The sequence below is a fragment of the Hippopotamus amphibius genome, chromosome 15 (assembly GCF_030028045.1).
Source record: "Hippopotamus amphibius kiboko isolate mHipAmp2 chromosome 15, mHipAmp2.hap2, whole genome shotgun sequence".
Classification (NCBI taxonomy): Eukaryota; Metazoa; Chordata; class Mammalia; order Artiodactyla; family Hippopotamidae; genus Hippopotamus; species Hippopotamus amphibius.
The window spans coordinates 32,064,544-32,078,637 of NC_080200.1; positions in this window are offsets into that span (position 1 = coordinate 32,064,544).

Sequence of the window (14,094 nt, forward strand, 5' to 3'; positions counted from 1 at the left end):
GCGGGCCGCGGGCCCCCGCCCCGACACCCGGGCCGCCGAGTGACCGTCGGGCCTCTGCATCCCGAGACACGGGCCCCCGGTCGCCTAGCAGGCCGCGCGACCTCGGGCCCGCGGGACGCAGGCCGACCAGCAGGCCGCGTGCCCCTCCGAGACCCGGGCGACCGAGAGGCCTGCAGGCCGCGGGCCGCCGAGCGACCCTCGGGCCGCGGGCGCCCCGAGACCCGGGCCGCCGAGCGGCCTGCAGGCTCCGTGGCCGCGGGCCGCCGAGCGACCCTCGGGCCGCGGGCGCCCGAGACCATGCCCGCCGGCCACCGAGCGCCCCTCGGGATGCGGGCGCCCGGGACCCGGGCCGCCGAGCGGCCTGCAGGCTCCGTGGCCGCGGGCCGCCGAGCGACCCTCGTGCCGCGGGCTCCCCGAGACCCGGGCCGCCGAGCGGCCTGCAGGCCGCCGGCTGCCGGCTGCCGGCTGCCGGCCGCCGAGCGACCCTCGGGCCGCGTGCCCCCGAGAGCCAGGCCGCCGGGAGACCGTCAGCACGCGCAGACTCGGGCTGCGCAGCCCCGGGCTGCCGGTGGACCCGCGGGCCCGCGGGACCCCGGTCAACCAGCAGGCCGCGCCGTCCCGTACCGCCGGGTAACCAGCACGGCGGCGGTCCCAGGCCCTCCACGCCCGTGCTGCCGAGCGGTCTGCAGGCCGCGGGCCGCCGAGCGACCCTCGGGCCGCGGGCGCCCGAGACCATGCCCGCCGGCCGCCGAGCGACCCTCGGGCCGCGGGCGCCCGAGACCCGGGCCGCCGGCCGCCGAGCGACCCTCGGGCCGCGCGCGCCCGAGACCATGCCCGCCGGCCGCCGAGCGACCCTCGCGCCGCGGGCTCCCCGAGACCCGGGCCGCCGAGCGGCGTGCAGGCCGCGGGCTGCCGGCCGCAGAGCGACCCTCGGGCCGCGGGCGCCCGAGACCATACCCGCCGGCCACCGAGCGCCCCTCGGGATGCGGGCGCCCGGGACCCGGGCCGCCGAGCGACCTGCAGGCTCCGTGGCCGCGGGCCGCCGAGCGACCCTCGGGCCGCCGGTCGACTTGCAGGCAGGTCGACCAGCCGGCCGCGGGCCGCCGAGCGCCCCTCGGGCCGCGGGCGCCCGGGACCCGGGCCGCCGAGCGACCTGCAGGCTCCGTGGCCGCGGGCAGCCGAGCGACCCTCGGGCCGCCGGTCGACTTGCAGGCAGGTCGACCAGCCGGCCGCGGGCCGCCGAGCGCCCCTCGGGCCGCGGGCGCCCGGGACCCGGGCCGCCGAGCGGCCTGCAGGCTCTGTGGCCGCGGGCCGCCGAGCGCCCCTCGGGCTGCGGGCGCCCGGGACGCGGGCCGCCGAGCGACCTGCAGGCTCCGTGGCCGCGGGCCGCCGAGCGACCCTCGCGCCGCGGGCTCCCCGAGAGCCGGGCCGCCGAGCGGCCTGCAGGCCGCGGGCTGCCGGCCGCCGAGCGCCCCTCGGGCTGCGGGCGCCCGGGACCCGGGCCGCCGAGCGGCCTGCAGGCTCCGTGGCCGCGGGCCGCCGAGCGACCCTCGGGCCGCGGGCGCCCAAGACCCGGGCCGCCGGCCGCCGAGCGACCCTCGGGCCGCGCGCGCCCGAGACCCGGGCCGCCGGCCGCCGAGCGACCCTCGGGCCGCGCGCGCCCGAGACCATGCCCGCCGGCCGCCGAGCGACCCTCGGGCCGCGCGCGCCCGAGACCATGCCCGCCGGCCGCCGAGCGACCCTCGGGCCGCGCGCGCCCGGGACCCGGGCCGCCGGCCGCCGAGCGACCCTCGGGCCGCGCGCGCCCGGGACCCGGGCCGCCGGCCGCCGAGCGACCCTCGGGCCGCGCGCGCCCGGGACCATGCCCGCCGGCCGCCGAGCGACCCTCGGGCCGCGCGCGCCCGAGACCATGCCCGCCGGCCGCCGAGCGACCCTCGGGCCGCGCGCGCCCGGGACCCGGCCCGCCGGCCGCCGAGCGACCCTCGGGCCGCGGGCGCCCAGAGACCCGGCCCGCCGGCCGCCGAGCGACAGCACGCGCGGACTCGGGCTGCGCAGCCCCGGGCTGCCGGTGGACCCGCGGCCGCCGCTTGACCCGTGTATGCTTGCTGTTCATCTCCTGGAGATTCCTGCACCAAGCTGATTGAATGAGGAACATGGAAGCACTGTATATAGGCTTTGCATTTTTCTCTTCGTTTCCTGTACTTTGCCTTCGTTTCCTTTGCGTGTGCTCTATTTTATTGTACATGTTATATTGCTTGTTATTTTTTTATTCATTTAAGGTAGGACCGCTTTTATGCGTTTCTACACCTCCCCGCCCCCCCCCCCCCCCCCCGCCCCGCGTCTCCCTCCTCTGGTGCCCGCCCCAAATGAGGTCGCATCATCTTTCATAGTGTACATCCTGGGCCAGCATAAGCTTTCCAAGAATAAAATGCCCCCCCGCCTTTCCTTCCCAAGGACACCACGAACACCTCCTGTCCTGTGCAGTGCTTTTTCACCCACCGCCAGCAGAGGGCCCTCTCTGACAGACCCAGGAACTCCCCTGCTCCGAGTCATCCAGGAGAGGCTGTTCCGTTCTGTGTGAAACGGGTGGGGTGGGCTGATGAGACATCATTGCTTAGAAGGCCATCGGGTTCACCGGTTCGGTGGCAAGAGAGAACATCCTCATCCTCCTTGAGGTTGACTCGGAAGGTCTTCGGGCCCGCAGGACACCGCCCCCAAATGGGCCTCCGTGGCATAGGGAGATTTTGCCATGCGAGGTGACAACAGGAGGGGAACACGGACCCTCCTTTCCTTCTCCTGTCTGAAAGCAGGAAGAAAATCTCTCACGGGAACAGGGTGGTGGAGGGGGCGGCCGGGAGGTGTAGAGATGAGGACTGACTGCTTTCCTGTCTTAAGAAATCACGAATCATCCAAGTGGGACCGCTCATAACACACAGAGGACAGAAGTGTGGACGAGATGAGGAGAATGTGTAAGGGAACGTCTTCCACAAGAACTCTTTTCCATAGGCCGACTTCAAGACTTTCCAACATCTCTAGGTTTAGGGGTGGACTGAGTGCCATGAAAGAATGGACATTCAGCAGCCTGTCTACATCATCTCCAAAGAAGGGAAAATGCTGAAACGTCCCTAGCTCCACAAGCCTAAGGGTCTCCCTGCTCCGGAGAGTTGGAGCATATGCGTGCTTCCATGCCTACACAGATCTTGCGCTTTAGGGAAACCACAAACTAGGCAGGAGCCTGGACTTCTACAAGGCAGTCCATGTTCACACGGGTCACTGTGGTTGGCTTCCTTACTTTCATTGGATTGGATTGGGGTGGGGTGGGGTGGGGTGGGGTGGGGTGGGGTGGGGGGCGGGGGGGGGGCGGTGACAAATGTCCAAGGATGAGGCATCCTAAAGAAGGAACGTGTGTGGTCCAAGCTACCCGAGGTCGCCATCCTCATTGTAGGAAGAGGACCTCTTTGGGGAGTGTGGGGAGGGGGGAGGCAAGGTAGAAGGTATGCAGATAAGGTTTGGGGGAGGGAAAAAAAGACATTTCGGTCCTAAAGCTAGTCATTTCGAAATGGGAAACAAAGGACACAAGGGAAAAGCTAAAACTGGGCACAGGCGATTGGAAAAGGTTTCTGAGGAGAAGAATCTTCGGAAAGGAATGGGAACCGTGGTCAGGACTGCTTAAGATGAGGATGGATTCAAGGACACACATGAGTGTTCGTATCAACAGGAAACCAGTGCAAAACTAGAATTCAGTTTTCTGTCTCTCGGTGAAAAAGGCCAACTTTGGGCTCGGGCTTGGGTGTTTCTTCTATTGCTCTGCTCTCTCCGTCATGAGAGAGAAAGCTTTCCTTCCTTTTTCCGGAAGGAAGGAAGGAAGGAAGGAAGGAAGGAAGGAAGGAAGGAAGGAAGGCAGGCAGGCAGGCAGGCTTATGTCTTCTAAAAATCATCACTTCTTTTCTAGGTTACCTTTATCAGGTCTTGGGGGACTCACGTGGACTTAGTCCTCTTGATATTCAAAGAGCCAGGGTTGGCTCACAAGGAAAGAGGCTTCTCTCTTTGCCTAGCAAGTCTTTCCCTGGGATGTGGGTGACGTGGCTAAGGAGGCACTGTTCCCCAGTGACCTATCTAACTGTTTTACACTCGTTGGGGTATTTTGGACACATTTGCCCCCAAACCGAATGACACATGAAGTCTTTTGCACTTAGAATGCATGTTGAGAGAGGATCCAAGAGGAGAGGGCCTAGCTCAAGAATGTGTTCTCTCTCCTTCGAAAGCAGAGCCATGAAACGGAGTAGGCTTCCTGGAGAGGTTTCCTGACATGGGAAGCGTTGTCGAAGAGGAAGGAACGTGAAGCCTTCTTTGGCTTGTGTCTATACACGGGTGTGTTCCAGCTGCTCTGGAAATGATGGGATCCTTCTTCTCTGCCCTGGCATACAGGGTTTTCGGTCGTCCAAATGGAGGCTCACACGACAGGGACTGAGCCCAGTATCAAGGAGATATTCCACCCGAGTTTCATGCCGAGGCGGCAACAACAGCCTCTTGAAAGATGATGGGGGGTGGGGGGGGGCCACACGTGGATCAATTCCATTCTGTCCATTCAACAGAGGGTCGGGGCTACAGCAGACCCCAGAGAGGGACAGCAGACCCCAGAGAGGGGCAGCAGCCCGGCCGGCCACTGGGTCTCCATGTCTCAGGCTTCCTGGGGAACCTCACCCCCCCCCCCAGGTCCCCGCCGCCCCCCGCATTCCGCCACCCACCTTGGTGCATTTCGAATGGCTCCAATTGTAAATAGATGCTGGTGGGAAGATTTCTACAGGTTACCTGCAATGGCTGACCTGTCATGCTTGTCACCCTGGGGGAAAACAATTCTCTTTGTCCCCAGAGGCGTCAGACCTCCTCTCTCAGGAACCCCTGAGCCCCGGCCACTGGACTTCACTCCACTGGCACGTAGTAAGGGTCATCCAAACGTTCCTGTGACGGTGAGTATGGTTTCCATGTGGGTTGAAGCCTTCCCTTGCTGCAAGCCTTCTGTCCTCACCATGGCATAGAGACGGTTAAAAAAAAATTGTGTTTGCCACTTTGGGTATACCTTCCACAGCCTGCAGTGATCAAGGCACCCACTTCGCTGGGCAAGTCCTATGAGCCTTCACAAAAGCTCTTGCAAACTTCTTGGGACCATCACTTTTCCAGTCACGCTCAATCATCAGGCAAGATTGACAGGGCCGATGGGAAAACTGGACTCCGAGAAGAACGAGTGACCTACGTGGGGCTGAATGAACTGAGGACTAGGATGATAGTGTGTGTATGACTACTTGTCTACAATAGGACTGATTGGGGAAGCCGCTGGGGGCGGGGGGGGGGGGGCAGGGTGCGGATACCTTAGGAGCTTGGGATGAACATATACACATTCCTATACGTAAAGTGGATGATCAACAAGCTCTTACGACTTGGCACAGGAAACTATACTCAATACTTTGTAATAACCTGTAAGAGAAAAAAAATCTGAAACAGAATCTATATCTATCTATCTATCTACCTATCTTTCTATCTAAATCACTGTGCTGTACACCTGAAACTGCACGACATTATAAATGCTTCCATTATTTCAAACAGAAAAGAATCTCCTAACCTGAGTGAGAGAGAGAGAGAGAGAACAGGACGGATTGTGAAAGCTTTTCTTTTCCAGCTACAAGGGAAAATGAAAACAAACAAAACCCAATTTATTTTAAAAGTTGGACATCCATTTGGTGACTTGTACCCTTGTCAGCAAAATGGAATCACTTCTCTTTTTCTCCCTACCTGCTCCGTCCAGAATTCAGAAACTCTCCGTGAGGCTCCTTATTTCTTTGGCAAGAGAGTCACTTGCACGCGTTCCTTAGAGGCCCACGTTACGTTTCCATAAAACGGGAATACACACTTGTGGATATGAGATTCTGGTGCTATTCATTTTCCTTAGGGTGTTGCTTTTCACCTGAAAACCGGACTGGATCCTGAAGTCTTTCAAGTTGCCCCCAATATCTGGCTACAACTCTCTCCATGAATGTTTCCCACTTTCGCCCACCCTTTTGACTTGGCATCACTGACAACGAAAACGGCCCTTTGCCTGAAGCCCTACAGACCGAAGCTGGAGGACTTGGTGAAAACTTTAGAGACATGGCCACCACAGCTCCTGTGGAAACCATCCTGGTGCCTGTTTCTGTGAGAGCCAGTCTGAAAGTCGAACCAAACACCCGACATCATCACAGCCATTTCAAACTGCTAAAGTTGCTTCCACCCTAACATCTACAAATCTTCTTCACTGACACCGCCCCCCACACGCTCCCCCCCCCCCCCCCACTGGTTTATAATCGGCTCCAGTGATGGACCTTTGTCTTCCTTTGGTTTCCATACAAGTGCCTCTTAGGAAATAACCTGATTGCTTGCACCACAGGCCTAGTTTTTGGGAGCCCATCAACATCACTGCCTCCTGAGAGGAGATATTAACTGTTTCACAGAACCGACCTGTTCTCAGAACTCAGAAACAGTTTCCATGAAATGGAGGCCTCTACTAACCTATTTTCTCCCTTTCCCTCCCTCCCCGCCTCCCTCCCTCCCTCCATCTCCCTCTCCCTCACACACACACACACACACACACACACACACACACACACACACACACACACACACACACACAGTCACCAGGTCAGCTTTCAATATGTTCAGAGTAGGCCGCCCCAAAATGTGTCTCCTTGAATTCAAGTCGCTTAAGAACTGGACAGCACAAGACCGGACATTCTGGCCCTCCTTTCTGTCCTCCCACAGCAGAGCACGATCTCAAGTTAAGACGTTTGCTTCCACGCATGTCCGTGATTCTCAAATGGTTTAGTGGGGTTTCCTGGGTTAGGAAAAAGAGGGGACTCCTATTTGCCTGAGACAAGGAGAAGTTCTCACACAACCTTCACCCATCCCTCCCTCCCTCCCTCCCTCCCTCCCTCCCTCCCTGCAGTTTGGAGGGGGCAGCCTAAGGGTGGGGAAATTGGGGAAGGAAAAAAAAAAGCCGTTCGATAAAGGGGAGCTCGAGGCAAAGTCAAAGGCTCCCGATCTGACCGGAGAGCATTCTGCATTTGAATGAAGCGATTGAACAAGGCCCTGCGGAATGAAGCGTCCGGACTTCCCCTCCCCCTCTCCCGGCAACTATCAGCCCTGGCGACTTGGGAAGGAGCGAGCGGTGGAGAAGCGGGCGGGGGCGGGGGCGGGGGCGGGGGCGGGACCAACAGACAATAGCCGCTGCCTGCCTGCCTGCCTGCCGGGCTGAGGCCTGAGGGCTGCGGGCCACGCTGGTTTCTGCAACTCAATCCCTTCCAGGAAGCACCTGTGATGACTGCTTGGCAGGGAATGGTCAAAGCTGAACTCTCTTGGCCTATTTCTGAAAAAGGCCTGAGTCTCAGCTACGACAGATTTTCTGGATTTCTTGGCCCATGCGCAGACCCGCACCCTCCCATCCTGTCAGATCCTTTGTACCCACACCTCCCCTGGGAGAGTTCGTTGGCCTCGTCTGGAACATGAACAAGCAAAACCAAACATAGTGTGACATGATGTATTGGTCTTTATTGAAAAGAAACGTGCTCCTCTCGCACACCTGAGGGCAGGAAGCAAAGGCACGTTCTCAGCAGGACGGGGGACAGGGAACCCGAACCCAGGCCGGTCAGCAGTGGCCCCCTGCCCCCCACCGCCCCGCCCTCCCCATCCCCGTCTCTCCCAGGCCCACGTGGGGCCTCCCTTCCCTGCCTCTCTCTGTGCCCCTCGTCTCCAGCTCCCCCAGCCCAGCTTCCGCACCCCCCCCCCCCCCCGGCCCCGGGAAGGGGAGGCATGTCTGTCCCAGCTCCAGTTCTGATATTTCACTTGTGAAACTTCCCTAGGCCCAGGTGCCAGCTTGCCGTCCTGCTGCTTCATGTCCGTCTCTATCAGCCATGCCCAAAGGGCACGGGAAATTATGGACAGCAAATAGCACACCTAGACGGTGTGTGCGTGGGGGGGGGGGGTGTCCCTTCTCCAGGAAGCAGTGAGGGAACAAAAGGAGGCCTGGGGGAAGGAGTCCTGGGTGCCTATCATCGCGCCCCCGCCCCCCCACCGCCCCGCAGAGCACCATTCATTTCCATCTCCGCATCTGAAGGACACATAGTCCTGGTTGAAGCAACTTGATGAGGATTCCCCTCCTAACGACGTGACAGAACCTATGAAGAACTGCACTCCTTGAATCCATAAATGCTAACGGGATCCAAGGAGTTTTCCATCAATGGCAGAAAAAGAAATGGTCCTGAACATAATAACTGCCAAGTATTCCTCTAGACGGAGGCATCATTCACTTTTTCTTAACTTTTTTTCTTTTCATGTTTTACAATAAACTGTATATATTTAGAGTGTACAATTTGGTACCCCAATCTTCCAATTCATTCCCCCCCAACCCTCCCCGCTTTCCCCACTTGGTGTCCATATGTTTGTGCTCTACATCTGTGTCTCTCTTTCTGCCTTGCACACCAGTTGATGTGTACCATTTTTCTGCAGTCCACATATATGTGTGAATATACAATATTTGTTTTTCTCTTTCTGACTCACTCTCATTCACTTGTTAACAACAGTAACGATGACGACGACAAGGACAAGGATAAGGACCGGAAAAACAACAACAGAGAGAGCACTGGGCGAGTTTTCCACTTCTTAAAGGAAGGAGGCCGTGTTCCCAGGCAGGTTGGCTCAGCTGCACAGTTCCCTCCGGTGACTATTCCTGGGGGCACCGTCGAGGTGATGCACGAAACACACAGGAGGAGGCCTTCTTGAATGTCCTGCCCAGGAAATGGGGACATGATTCCAGCAGTGGCGATGGCTGCCCTTCTCTTTAGGGTGACACACGGGCCTGATGGCACCGGGCAAACCCTCCCCTCCCTCCCTCCCTCCCTCCCTCCCTCCCACCTACCTTCCTTCCTTCCTTCCTTCCTTCCTTCCTTCCTTCCTTCCTTCCTTCCTTCTTGAGGCTCTTGGCCTCCCCACTGAAAGGAAGAGCCCAGGGCCCAGCAGCAAAGACCTTCTGCTGATCCTTGCCAGGGGGCTCTCATTTTACACACTTGAATAGGATCAGTAGACACCGTCATCTCATGAGAAGCAGAAAATATCATCTAAAAGCCTACTTTCCTGGTGTCTCAGCGTCCAGGGCTCCTCCTTCTCAGGGATCTTGTGCTCTGTAGGGATAATTCACATGCTGGGGGAGTAGGTTCCCAATAGCATCTTATGAAATGGATTACAGGATGTCTTCCTTTGAAAAAGATAAAGATTATTTGGGAAAGTTATTCATATGAAGCACATGGATGATATCCTCTCTGATCTATATATTAGAGTTGACCGTTGAACAACCAACATGGGGGATTAGGGGGGCCGACCCCACACACACCATTGAGAACCCATGCATAACTTCACAGTCCAAGCTCTGTATCGGGGCTTCCACCTCTGGGTACTCAGCAACCAGAGATCCTGCAGTGCCATAGTGCACAGCTATGGAAAACATCCCCTTATGAGTCACACACACACACACACACACACACACACACACACACACACACACGCGCGCGCACGTGCTCGAGCGCAGACATCTCAACTTTGTTACCCAAACGTTAGTGGTGTTCGAATAATCTTAGAAGTGATGACTGCTGTCTGATGAAATCAATGGATCCATCAATCAATCTATGACACTACACTTTGTATTTCCTAGTCTCAAAATTATTTGGAATTTGGCTCCTTAGAAGTTTAGCTTGGTCCTTCAAGGACAGTGTCAGTTGGAGAGAAAATAACATTTCTTCAAATCATGGAAGTGAAATAGTCCTGGACGCTTATGTGAAACATTAACATAATTTTTCTTCTTTATTTTATAAGATAACTGGAATTAGGAAGAAAATCTCCTCGTGAAAAACCAGGTGCTACCTTTCCTTGACTGATGATCGAAGAGGAGAAAGCATTTTCTGGGCCCATGCAACTTGAGAGAAGTTCTAACTTTTCTGGAAAAGAAAGATTCCCACCCTCCCCTTGCTCGGCCATGCTAGAAACCTTCCCCTGCCCCAAACTCTGACGTGTCCCCTTGTTTGGCCTCACTGTGTGTCGTCCGTGGGCACGGGAACACACTTGCGTTCCGTAACAGGAGAGCCTATGGAGAAAAGATCTCTGCCCACTTTCATGGGATCTGCATTGCTGGCTAGGTAAACCTAAGACATCAAAAGAAGTGCCTTGGAACACATGCTCCTTCCACACTGGTCACCTCATAGGATTCCTAAATGACTCTGGTTCAGCACTCACTCGACTTGGCTGTGTTTCTGTGCTTCCTGACCTAAAGGATCTATCTGGATATGCCACCCGATAGAAGCTGAAATAAATTCACTTTGGACGTGTGTGAATGCCGTTCATACAGAGAGTGGGGACTGCAGGGAGCTCTTGTGGATAAAGAAAAATGGGGGAACACATGTAGGCGACAGCACATAAAGTATAGAAAGATACACGAAGGTTTCCTTCGTTCGCGGGTTGGGAAGGGGGAACGACAGAACATTCCCTGCTTCTACTCTACGCACGCAGGCAGGCAGGCAGGCAGGCAGGCAGGCAGGCAGGCAGGCACCGGAGTGGGGTGGGGTGGGGGGAGCTGGCTCCTTACCCCACCCACCAGGGACGCGTGCGCGTTTAAAGAGACCAGGAGGAACGTGGTGGCGGTGGCGATGAGGAAGGAGGACCACGTTCAAGGTGTGGATTTGCGGTGAGGGCTACGTGAGGTGACTAAGAACTCGGTGCAGTGAGCGGCCCATACAAGGACAGAAGCGATGGTCCCCTAATGCTTGCAGGGCCTGGCCAGGAGCATGAACGGGCGCCCGTGTCCCCAGGTTGGCATCATGACACTAGTTCATCCCTGTGAAACAGGATGTGTTTTCTGTGTTCTCCTGTCTTGACAAACACACGTCTTTACCTGTGTCTCCGTACAACGACGGTCTCTGCGTGACAGTCGGCAGAACATCCCCAGGGACAATTATCACAGAGACCTGAGGTTCTGCTTGGCTGGCAATGCTTGTGTGAATACTGCAGTGAGATACAGACAGACAGACAGACAGACAGACAGACAGACACACACACACACACACACACACACACACACACACACACACACACACCCCTACGTATAATTATGTGTATTTAATATGATATCTGTATTGATTTTCTGTCTCAGATGACGAATGATGCTGTCAGCCTCATGATTTTCACACAGGGTTTCTGTGTGTGTCCTACTGTCGGGACAACATAGCCGGTCTGTGTCATGGAAGCAGAGACACCGTGGGAGTCACAGGAATGAAGACCTCGTTCTAGGAACTGGACCTTCCAGAGGCCTGGGAGCAGCTGGGCAGGGCAGGGCTGGGCTGGGCTGCGGAGGAGGGGAGGGGAGGGAAGGCTGTGGCTCTCAGTCCTCTGAGTGCCCGGTGGCAGTGGCGGAGGTGGCAGTGCCGATGGAGCTGTCAGCGCCCACAGGGAAAGGTAGCCACCGATGTGCGGGGCCACAGGGGAGACATGGAGAGACTCGGGGGAAGGCACAGCTGTCCCTCGGTGGATCTGCGGCCAGGCAGCCAGGAGTGGCCTGGGCCACTGTCGTCCAGGGGGCACCAGCTGGGAACACTAGCCAGACGCAGGGCGGCGGGGGTGGGTGGGTGTGTGTGTGTGTGTGTGTGTATGTGTGGATGGACAGCCTTCCACCCTGCACCTCTGTGCCCACCTGTCACCGTGTGGGATGGCGACAGCCTGCAGAGAGCCTTGGCTGTGGCTTCACTTCCAATGCCTACATCCCATCCAGCGTTCTCTTCGCACCAGCCCTACCCTGGGGTCGCACGGGGAGGGGGAGACTCAGAAAGGCGGTTCCCAGGCTGCCCCCGCATGGAAGTCACATGAGCCTCCGGACATGGCCGTGCCACGTCAAACACGCGTCTGGAGGTAGGTCAGACTTTACATTGTGTTACGGTTTGTTTTCTTGGGAGAAGTTGTGTCTCTTAGGCCAGGAGCAACTGGAATTGTCGGTCAAAGTCCTCAGGCAGCCCTTTGACTTGGAGGCCGAGCACAAGTTTGACACGGTATGTTTCCGGTGACATGGAATTGCAGATGGCCCACGAAGCATGCTCTCGGCAATACTGCCAAGCCTGTGGTCTCACAGGGGACGGTCTCCTCGACCGAGATGTCACCATCTCGGGAGTCCGCACCTGGAGCGACACGGTGACCTCAGGACGGGCGCCCTGTCTGTGCGCCCCATCCGGATGCGCGTGGACGGGAATGGAGCAGCTCTGGGAACGGTGGACGATGCCAGCTCTTGTTCTTCTGCTCTGCTGCCTGCCGTGCACGGCTGTGGAGAGGGACGCGCCGCTGTGGAGAGGGATGAGCCGAGTCCAGTGTCTCTGAACCCACCCCAGGCAAAGAGGAGCAGGACAGTGGGTGTGGGCCCTCCCTCGTGTGTGGCCAGGATCCTGTGCGGGGGGAGAGTCCCTGGCCCTCCCGCTGAGAGGAAGGTGCGAGAGGTGGATCGGCGGCGGCGTCTTTCCTCGGGGCCCCAGAGCTTCTGCGGCTCCGATCTCCCCTCTTCACAGTTCTAGTTGGCGCCCGCCCCAGCACAAACCTACCTGAGAGCTTCCCTGGTATCCGGAAGCGATGGCTTTGTGTTTTGAGGACGCAAGGGGAGAAAGAGCTGAGCAAAGCTTTTCCCTGGAACCTGAGTGTCTATGGGTGTGTCTGGCCCATCACCAGCGAGCGTGCTGAGTGCCACTTCCTGAGGGCAGGTGCTCTTTAAGGAAAGTATGGCTTCGTATCTTTCTGACACGCAGGCCCTTCTAGAATGTGGAGCGAGTTTCTCAAGAATCCCAGCAGAATCCCAGGTGCTGTGGAGGCTAGGGCCTCAAAGGTCCGGCTCCATCCCCTCTCTCCATCCTGGCCTGGCCTGGCCTGGCTGGGCCCCTAAGGACCCTGCTGGCCTCTAGAGTGGCCCCTGCTTCTCGGTTGGTTTCCACGCTGCTGCTCACAGAGCCATCTTCTCCAAAGGCAGCCGACCGCCGTATTCCTTCCGTGGAGGCCTGGCACGGCTCTCCTCGGCTTGGATGATAGCATGAGAGGACTGACAAGCTGGGTCCTTCCTCCAGGGCTGACCTTTTACAAACTCCGCCTTGAAGAGGGGTAAAGTCAGCATGTCATTCTCACGTGTAAGATGGGACCCGAGGGGCCCGTTCCTAGCTCTACCACTTGGGAGAGTGGGGGACTCTTCCGTCAAGGAAACGGAGAGCTCATACTTGATGGTGCGGTTGTCAGAAGCCTTTTTCTAAGCCTCCCCTGGCCCCACCGTGTCAGAAAGACGTGTCCCTCCACCTGCCGGGGACTTGATGAAGGAGAGTCACTCTGGTAGAAGTACCCGAAGCTCGATGACTTCACTGCCGTCTCCCTTTCTCTGGCACGGGCCCGCCCCTGGAGGAGCCCTGTCTTCACCTGGCCGTGACGGCACCGCTCAGGGGAGCTGGAGACAGGACCCCAATGAGGGCAGGTGGATGGGAGCCTGTTCAAAATGACCTACACACCCAATCTGCCGTAGACATGGTCCACAGATCGTGGACGTGCCTGTGCCCCCGAAGACATCCGTGTGGCCCCGGGCATCCGGCAGCCATCTTCTCCATGTTCTCCTGACCTGTGCTCTCGCTCTTTTCTCCGGAGCACTCGCCTGATGATTCGTGGGGGCATGAAACCCCAGCTGGCAGGAGCCAAATGATCTTCCCAACACAAGGGAAAAGAAGAGGTGGGGTCCCGCATCCATCCAATGTTTCTGTGCCTAAGAATGAGTTTCTAAGAAATCTCATCCTCCTTTAGCTCCCTTAACACCCCCCCCCACCCCGGCGCCCGCCAGCCCGGGCCATAGTATAGTTACTTTCCCAGATTTCCTCCCTCTCCTCAGCAGAACCGAAGAGATTGTAGGTGTTGCCACTTCTCTGAGTCTTTCTTTGCTTTCTTAGGAGGGCTGCCCCATGTCACGTAAAACTTGGAAGACATACATGCGTGAGCATCTCTCCTTGTGATTCTAAC